The sequence below is a fragment of the Myotis myotis genome, unplaced genomic scaffold (assembly GCF_014108235.1).
Source record: "Myotis myotis isolate mMyoMyo1 unplaced genomic scaffold, mMyoMyo1.p scaffold_m19_p_5, whole genome shotgun sequence".
NCBI classification, from domain to species: domain Eukaryota; kingdom Metazoa; phylum Chordata; class Mammalia; order Chiroptera; family Vespertilionidae; genus Myotis; species Myotis myotis.
In genome coordinates this window covers 67,518,572-67,527,327 of record NW_023416357.1, presented here as the reverse complement: position 1 = coordinate 67,527,327, position 8,756 = coordinate 67,518,572, and the positions used below count along the sequence as shown (strand labels likewise).

At 43.3% G+C, this 8,756-nt stretch overlaps 1 pseudogene; it reads left to right on the top strand.

The window, feature by feature from the left end:
- The first annotated feature begins 1,404 nt into the window (after nt 1-1,404).
- On the top strand, nt 1,405-1,874 carry LOC118655783 (annotated as a pseudogene).
- The last annotated feature ends 6,882 nt before the right edge of the window (nt 1,875-8,756 follow it).

Here is an 8,756-nt window from a genome sequence, read left to right as displayed (position 1 = left end):
TGTCCAGGCCCAACATTTTATCTTTATCTTTTAATAATGTTTTATTTTCAATTACAGTTGATATATAATATTATACTAGTTTCAAGTATACAACATAGTGATTAGACATTTACATAACTTACAAAGTGATCATTCTAATAAGTCTAGTGCCTATCTGACACCACACATAGTTATTACAATATTATTGGCTATTTCACTATGCTGTATTTCACATGCCTGTGACTGTTTTTATAACTGGCAACATTATCAAATAGGAGAGTTTTGATATATCTCCATTCTTTGGGGCCAACCCAGATGATACCTCGGCACTTGCAACCTGGCACTTCCACCCCCCATGCCCTTCAACCTAACTCCACTGGCTTGCGTGGGGGAGAAAAATATTACTTTTTCTTCTACCCTCTGAGGTTCTCTGGCAGGGGCCCTGTGAAATCAGATTGTCAAAAGACAGATCAAGAGAAAAACAAACACATTTATTAACATGTACGGTGTGTATATTCAGTACACCAAAGTAGAAAGACTTGAGTAACCACAGGGGTGGTTAGAACTTAGGCTTATTAGCATCTTAACAAAAGAACAATTCATTTGTAGAGAAGCAACAAGACAAGGGAAAGGGCTGTCAGCTTTCAGGGACAGCAAACTGTGAGAAGGTAACTTTATAGGGGAAACTCATAGGATAATGATTGCTTATGCCCACTTTCTACCTTTCTCACGGCCGTGAACCTTTCCCAGAAGAGGAGATTTATGGCAGTTCCCATTTTCAGAAGTTTCTGCTTTTAGTTAGATAATAGAAAATCTGGGAAGATGTCTTTCTGCATCTGTTGATTTTCATTTGCCTCCAGGTCAAAATAATCCTAATGCCAAATGGCATATTATACTGGCAGAACGGGAACCAGAACCCTGTGCTGTTACTTCGCCTTTATCAATTTCATACTCTTGCCTCTCAGACACGGGTGCTAGGTCCCCTTAACTTGGTAATTCTTGCTGATTCTGCTCTAAGCTTAACAAGCTCGAAAGGCCGGGCCTATGGCAATTCACACACTGACAACTTATTAAATGTTCCCTAGCATTTCTGTTCTTCCACCCACAAGCTCTCATAGGTCTTTCCCCATGCAACTTTAATTGGCTGTTAGACTCGAAGTAACAAGCATGAAGGTAGAGGAAGGTCATCCAAAATGTTCCTGGGTGGGGAGGGGTTGGGAGGCAAATAAACGTATTTAAATTGTCACTGCCTTTCTCCTCACTTCATTAAATTCGGAAAAAGAGCTTTTGGTGTTAGCAAAAGTGCTACCTAAATCCTTGGTGATTTTTACTGTTAAGACATAGACATTTGGGAGCGCTGGAGGCCTATGGTGGAGAAGAAAGCCACGCGCTGTGGGGTCCTGGACAGGAGTGGATGGCTGGTGGATGGAGGCGACTTTGGAGTAGCACTGGGAAGACGCAGTGGAGAATCCATCCATTGTTGGTGTCCTGTGCACAGATTCACAAGGACTTAACCTGGGCTCCTATGGGACCCTGTCAGATGAGCATGCTGGGGTGACATCTGTTCTAACCCAGCAAGCAGCTAAGCTAACCTCAGACCCCACTGATATTCCTGTGGTGTGTTTAGATAATGGGGACCCTGTCCCAGTAGCTCAGTTGATTAGAGTATAGTCTTCATACACCAAAGTTGCAGGTTTGATTCCCAGTCAGGGCACATACAAGAATCAACCAATGGATGCATAAATACATGGGACAACAAATCGATGTTTCTTCCTCTCCCTCTTCCTCTCTCTCTAAAAGCAATCAATCAATAAAAATTAAAATCAGATAATGGAAATATTACAATCAAGAAGCATAATTGTGTCACAGTGGCAGTGCACAAAATGGCCTCTTAACATCTCACAGGAGCCGGTCAGAGGGACTGGATCCTACCTATGTTACTTACCTTACAGACTATTAACAATAGTTAATAGTTAGGCCATTCATTTGATGTGCATTGGGAACTTTTGTATTAATTTTAGAGTCAGCTGCTTTTTAATACTATCAACTAACTTATAAAAGTATTTGTGAGAAAGGATCACATTTTGAGGCAGCAGACCCAGGTCTTCGTATATAAAATTTTGTTATGTTCAATAAATGTGGCTGGAAAGAGGCGGGGAAGACATAGACATTTGGGGAAAGAATATTCTTTTCATTGGAGAAATGGAAATTTTCCAATTATAGTGAGGGAAGAAAGCGGTTTCAATCAAGTTCTCACAAGTGGTTCGTTGCTCAAACTTTTAATTCATTTATCTAACATGTTTATTGAAGCTCACTCAACCAAAATGTCCCAAAGCAAAACTCAACTAAACAATAGAAATGTAAAGTTTTCAATCCATAATGAAATTTCTACTGTCCTTCCTAAACTGCTTGGAGACTATTCCAAGCTTTCCTGGAATCTAACCTAGAAAGCTGTTTAGACGGAGGTATTGACCAGAACAAGAAACATTGTGGAGACCTTTTCTTTCTCTTACCTCATCTTTCAGGTTTTCTAGCTTATAAATTAATTGGGCAAGTAATGTATAGAAGCATAAAAGTTTACAAAACATATGCATACTAAATAATGACATAAGACAAAATAATAGATACCACAAAAGTAAATATACATCTGCCTAATACATGATATTGTAAATTCCTAAGAGGGAGACATCTTTGTGTGTTGGTATAATCAGGGAGGGTATCATGGTGGAGGTGTGGGAGGATAGGGTGTTTGCAAAAAGGCCAGAAAGGGGTAGCAAATTTTCGGGGAGAATTGTCCTTAGAAGAGTGGGTAATGACCCTCCCTCAGGGTTCTGAGGAAATCTTGGGGGAGTTGGGGTTATTGCAAAGAATGGGGAAGCCCCATTACCTTTTAGTGGGTGGAGGCCAGGACTGCTAACCCTCTGGTGATACCCAAGAAGCCCCACACCAAGAAGAACTGTCCCTCCTAAGACTCCACCAGCACCTCTCAGTTGAGAAACATTGCAGGATCAAGAGGAAACTCTAGGACTAAATGTTTACATTTTAACAATACCAAGCAACCCATTAAATGTTCTGGAGCAATCAGGTAACTCCTTTCACCCACCTCCCCAAAAGTACAGATCATCCCCAAAAAGGTTGTGGAAAAGTAAAAGACTTTCTCACAGTGGCATGCCAATGCTGTATCACCATTTAAAGGACCTAAGGGTGTGAGCAAACAAATACCTTCTTAAAGCTGTGATCTCCAACTACCTTTAGCTTGTACCTTTAGTTAATATAGTTTAATGTATTATGTTTATAAAAATACAGAAAAATTAAAAATTAAGGATAAGATAAAAAGTAAATAGACATTTCTAACTTTATCTTGACAGCTCAATAGATTCTCTTACCCGTTCAACCCTGGATATCACTGCTGAAAACCATAAGTTAGCCTTGGTCTACATCAATTGGCTCACACTTTGGTTCAACTGGTCATTCTCGTTTCATTTTAATGAGCAAAGTAGTAAAGTGGGAGGAGCAGAGGAAGAAGGGAACCCCAAAGCAACTTTTATCTTTTTCCCCCCAGTGGAGAATTCAATAGCCCTTTTTTTTCCTTTTAATTCTTTATTGTAGACAGTTTTACATGTCTCCTTTTCCCCCCATTGACCTCTCCCCACCCACTCACGCCCCCCAGCACATGCCCCCACCCCCCTACTGACTGTGTCCATTGGTCATGTTCATATGCATGGATACAAGTCCTTTGGTTGATCTCTTATCCCACCCACCCACCCACCCTCTCCTGCCTTCTCTCTGAGGTTTTATTATCACTTTAAAACCAGTAAATGAAAAGAGGAGCACACCTTCCAGAACCTCCCAGATCTACCAATTGACTTTCTTTTTAAGCAGAAATGGCAAGCCCTCCCAGAGTCCCCAGGGAGAGCTAGGTGATTCCCTAGTAGGGTGAAATCTGGCCCACTCCCCTCCAGAAGTGTGAAGGACCAAGGGCACCAAGGAGGTTATGACAGCGAGAAGCAGGACTGGAGTACCTAGGTGGTGGGCTAGGAGATAAGAACTCAATGACCACACATAGACTGCCCTCCACAAAATGATATGTTGTTGTTTTTGAATTTCAGATGCTGAGAGTTGAATTAATCATGTTTAGGTTCCCTTCGTGTTCTTGTTTTTATAAAATCGCTCTATATGTTTATATTGTGAAGATTAATAAACAGAAACCTCATTTATATTGGAGTTGGGAGGGCCAATAGGGGGAGCTCTCACACCCTACCACTCATCAATTACCCTAAGCAAAAGGGGCCCTACATACCATCTCCCACAGGAAGATGTTTTTCTCCTATACTAGTCCAGCAGGAAAAAGAAGGACCCTCCCTTTGCTTAGCAACTACTGTTACAACTTAGCCAATGAAAAGCCACTACACTTTGAACTCCCAGTTTCCTCTACCAGTCTCTTCATTTGCAATAGTCTCTCTGAACTCCCCGTTTCCTCTATAAAAGAAAGTTCTTCTCTTTTGTTCTCTGAACTTGTGCATTCTGCCATTGGGCTGCATGTCCCGAATTATAATTCTTTGTTACTCCCAAATAAACCCATTTTGGTGGAGAAATATCTGGCTATTTGTTTAAAGTCGACAATATAAAGTTTTATTTTACACTAGAGGCCCGGTGCATGAATTCATGCATGGGTGGAGACCCTAGGCCTGGCCGGAGATCAGGGCTGATTGGGGCCATCTTGCCCAGTCCTGATCAGGGCCAGGCTCATTGGGGCTGGCTGATCAGGGCCTGCCGGACGAGGCGAGGGATGGAAAGACGAGGGACCCCGGGAGGTTAGCCAGCAGGCCAGGGGAGGGACCAGCTGGGGGGAGGGGCTGCGGGAGGTTGGCCAGCTGGCCCCAATGAGGGCGGATCAGGGCCGGCTGGCCAGGGGAGGGATCATGGGAGGTTGGCTGCGGGAGCACACTGACCACCCAGGGTCAGCTCCTGCATTGAGCATCTGCCCCCTGGTGGTAACTGCGCATCATAGCGACTGGCCGACTAGTTGTTCTGGCCGTTGTGGTCGTTTGGTCGTAACAGTCGCTTAGGATTTTATATATATAGATAAATGGTATTACTTTGCTACTTCTTCATGCATTAAAATACTTTTATAATCCGTACATGCTGCTACCTGAATACTTATTCTATGACTTTTAGTGACATGAAGCATCCCACATGTATACCCACAACATTTTGCCTGTCGAATATTCCAGTAATAGGCTTCCAAGGTGCCCCCGACTCCCCACTGAAGGAAACCAGAATGTCAACCCCCCAAAATGCCTCTTTGACCTAAAAATTAATTTCGGATAAAAGCAATTAGAAAGCAACAAACACAGGAAAAAGCTCCTCCTTTTCTGACTAAAGGCAAGGTGTAAATTCTCCTTTTACTAGTGACAGATCCTTAGCCCAGAGATGGCACCAGAGGAATCTGCAAACAAACCTTCCTCCATTAGTTCACTCCCATGCATTACCTTCCCACGGTTTGCCACCCTGAAAAGCCAAAACTTCTTTCCTTTGTCCTGTCATTGCTCTACAAATGTATTATTCCTTGTTGAACAAGCTTTACAAGCTGAAATATTAAGCCCTTGCATTGAGTTACTGCAGGGAAGAATGGGAGACTTGGTTGGAAAGTCTGTAAAGAGGAAATTCTGAAAAGGGAAGTGAGATGAAGGCGGCCTGCCCTATTTATCAGAATTCCGACCTAGGGGAGTTTGGCTGAAGGCGGCTGCCCCTACTTGTTCCTTGACCTTTCCAAACAAGTCTGTGCATGTGCAAACCCTCAGGTGTTTACCAGAATCTTTATCCTTAATCTTTAGGTGTCCTTGCTTAACACATTGTTTGCGGGTAGTATTTATCACGCGCTAACAGGTGGCATGGGCCATTTTTGCTAATTTTTTGTGCAAATGGCAACGTTCAGTAAAATTACGATAACTTTAGTTTATGTATTTATACGTTACCCGCATTCTACCGCTAGTCTATAAAAAATGTATTAATACGTGTCCCGCGCTCTACTACCAGTCAACGTAAAACGTATAAGTAAAACGTATAAATACATTTCCCGCATACAATCTGTTAAAGGACACTGCAGACACACATGTCCTCTCAAGATTACTTACCCTACTGATAGTATCTAAAAGAAAAACTTTATCTCAAACTGCTGTTACAATAAAAGCCTGAAGAGGCAGGCAATCAAGGCTGTCTGGTTCCTTTAGCCAGGCAGTCCCTTAGCCCTCTCTTTCACAGCAATCCTGCATCAGAGTAATCATTCATCCGTTGCTCAGGGTCTGCTGGTCAGCCCCAGCAAAAGTTACTTTCTGCTAAAATTTCCTACATGATGTACACTGCACACGTTAATGAGTTGTTTGTTTTTGCCTTGTGAATTTGTCTCTTTGTTAAAGAATCCCAGCTGAAAATCTAAGATGGGTAGAGGTAAAGTTGTTCCTCCCCTACATCATTATCTCACACAGCAATGAATACCCTGCTACATGTCCCCTCTTCCTTATAATGAAGAGTGGAGTTCCTGAGTCAGAGCTAAAATAGCATGTATCTCAACTATAGCTGGAGATGAGGAGTAATATTTTAGTAATTATTATGAATAAGCTATGAAAAGTGGTCAATTATTTATAAACTCCACATTAGGCAACTCCAGAAGGATAGAGAAGAACACACAGCTACTTGGGGTATACAGAGAAGTGAGAAAGAAAGTAGGAACAAGTGGGACATGGAAAAAGGGTAAAACACTGCTAAGATAAAACAAAGAGGAAAAAGGCAATCAGAGGACTGGAGTAACAGGGAAGAGGATCGTGGGCAAAACTGTCTCTTAAAGGCAGCATTCCGCTAAGACCTAGAAAAGAAGTTCCCCTGTGCTGAGCCCTGAGTTTCAGAGGGTCTCCAATCTTGCTCTCCTCCACCCACAGCCCCGCTCACAGACAGGGACAAGGTATTGTGTCCACCTGCAGGCTGTGCTTCCCCTTCTATACAATGTTTGAGGTGCAGGAACTCGGGATCCCTACCCCTGTGGTCCTAATTCCAGTCCCAGGTCCTGCATGGGCCCCTTCCCTGGCCCAGCTCTCTGAGAGACCACCACTCTCTATAACCCACGGCCAAGGGACAGGAAAGGGCAGCTACTGCATTGTGAGTGGACAGAGCTGGAACCTACTGGCTGGCATATCTGTCTACTTTCACATGACACCCTGTTTTAGGACAGTGTCAGATATAGAAAGATAAGGAGAACAGACTACCTTGGACTACATTGGGCCATAGGTCAGAGGGGATGTAAAAGCCTGGCCTTCCAGCTTCAGGTTTCTTTGAGAAACTTAAAAGGGAAATGCTAGTGAGAGTTAGGGTGTCAATGGCAATTTGCATTGAGGTAATTTGAATAAGACGAGGCAGAAAAATCTTGAAGCTGCAACACTTTGAACCTCACAAATTAGCTGATGGTGGGGCAGGGATGGAGGTGGTAGGTGAGCAAGCAGTGCATTCTTAGGAGGGATAAAGGGTCTCTCCAGCAGAAAGAGGAAGAGAAACTCAGGGAGGGTAGAGGAGTGAGAATGGGCTGTCCAGCAAGTCAAAGAGAAATCCCTTCCCCTCCTTTCCTCCTGCCGCAGCCCAGTGGCCGCTGCCAGTGAATCTTCCAGAAGGAATCACAGTCTTTGGAGAACTTGAAATTAACTTGGAGTTGCACTATCCACAGTTATTTGTTATACTCTCACTTTACACATAGTTTTGAACTTTTCACTGTGAAGGTATATTTGGCAATCTAGGACATATACCATATTTATTTAAATGTCCGTTAGTTTGTTTTATAACTTTTAAGCACTAAGACATATGGTGATAGGCCTCCATTTACACTCTTGCCTGGACCCTATAAATATAAAATGATAGTGGCCTGTGATTCTCATCTGTGAGAAGTCAACTGTCCATCTGTGACCATCCATGATGGCCAGGAACTGGGCTTTACTTACATCATTTACACTAATAAAAGAGAAACATGCAAATTGGTGTCACTCCGCTACACCCACTAGCCAATCAGATTAGTATGCAAATTAACCCAACAAAGATGGCAGTTAATGTGCATACTCAGGTGGGGAGCGAAGACTGAAGACAACGTAGAAGGAAGCCAAGAGCTGCAGAAGGGAGCGAAGCTGCAGAGAAGCAAGCTGGCCACGGAGGCGGGAGGGAAGCAAGCAGGGCGGCGGAGGCGGGAGCGAATCCTGCCTCAGCGGGTTTCGCTCCCTTCTCCACTTCACTCCGGCCGAAGGAAGCCCTATTCTGGAAGGAATCTTCCTGCAACGGGCCTCTAGTTTTACATAAAACTCTTGGCAAAGTTACGGGATTGAGGAGACACCTGAACAAACTGAAAACCAAAAAGGTTAAAATACTTGGCCAGGGTCACACAACTAATAAGCCAGGACCTGGAACTCCAACAAAATTCTTTTCAACCACAAAGCCTTTTCTTTCCAGCCTATGATGCCTCACTTTAATCCAGTGCTGCGGTGTGGGTGCAATGGAAGTTTAGTTGCTCTTTGATTTTATTTTCATTTAGAATGGGAAAACAAACTAACAACTATCTCCTAATCCAAATAGAGTGTCTCCTTAGAGAGGCCCAGACTCCACAAGCTTATCTTTCCCAGACGCCTCATAATAGTAACCAGATGCCTCCCAAAGGTTCCCAAGGTGCTCCTTTGCAAACACGGCTTGGCTCCTGGGAAGACCAGCAGATATTTGTTCAAGGAACTGTTCCTAACTCTAAGATA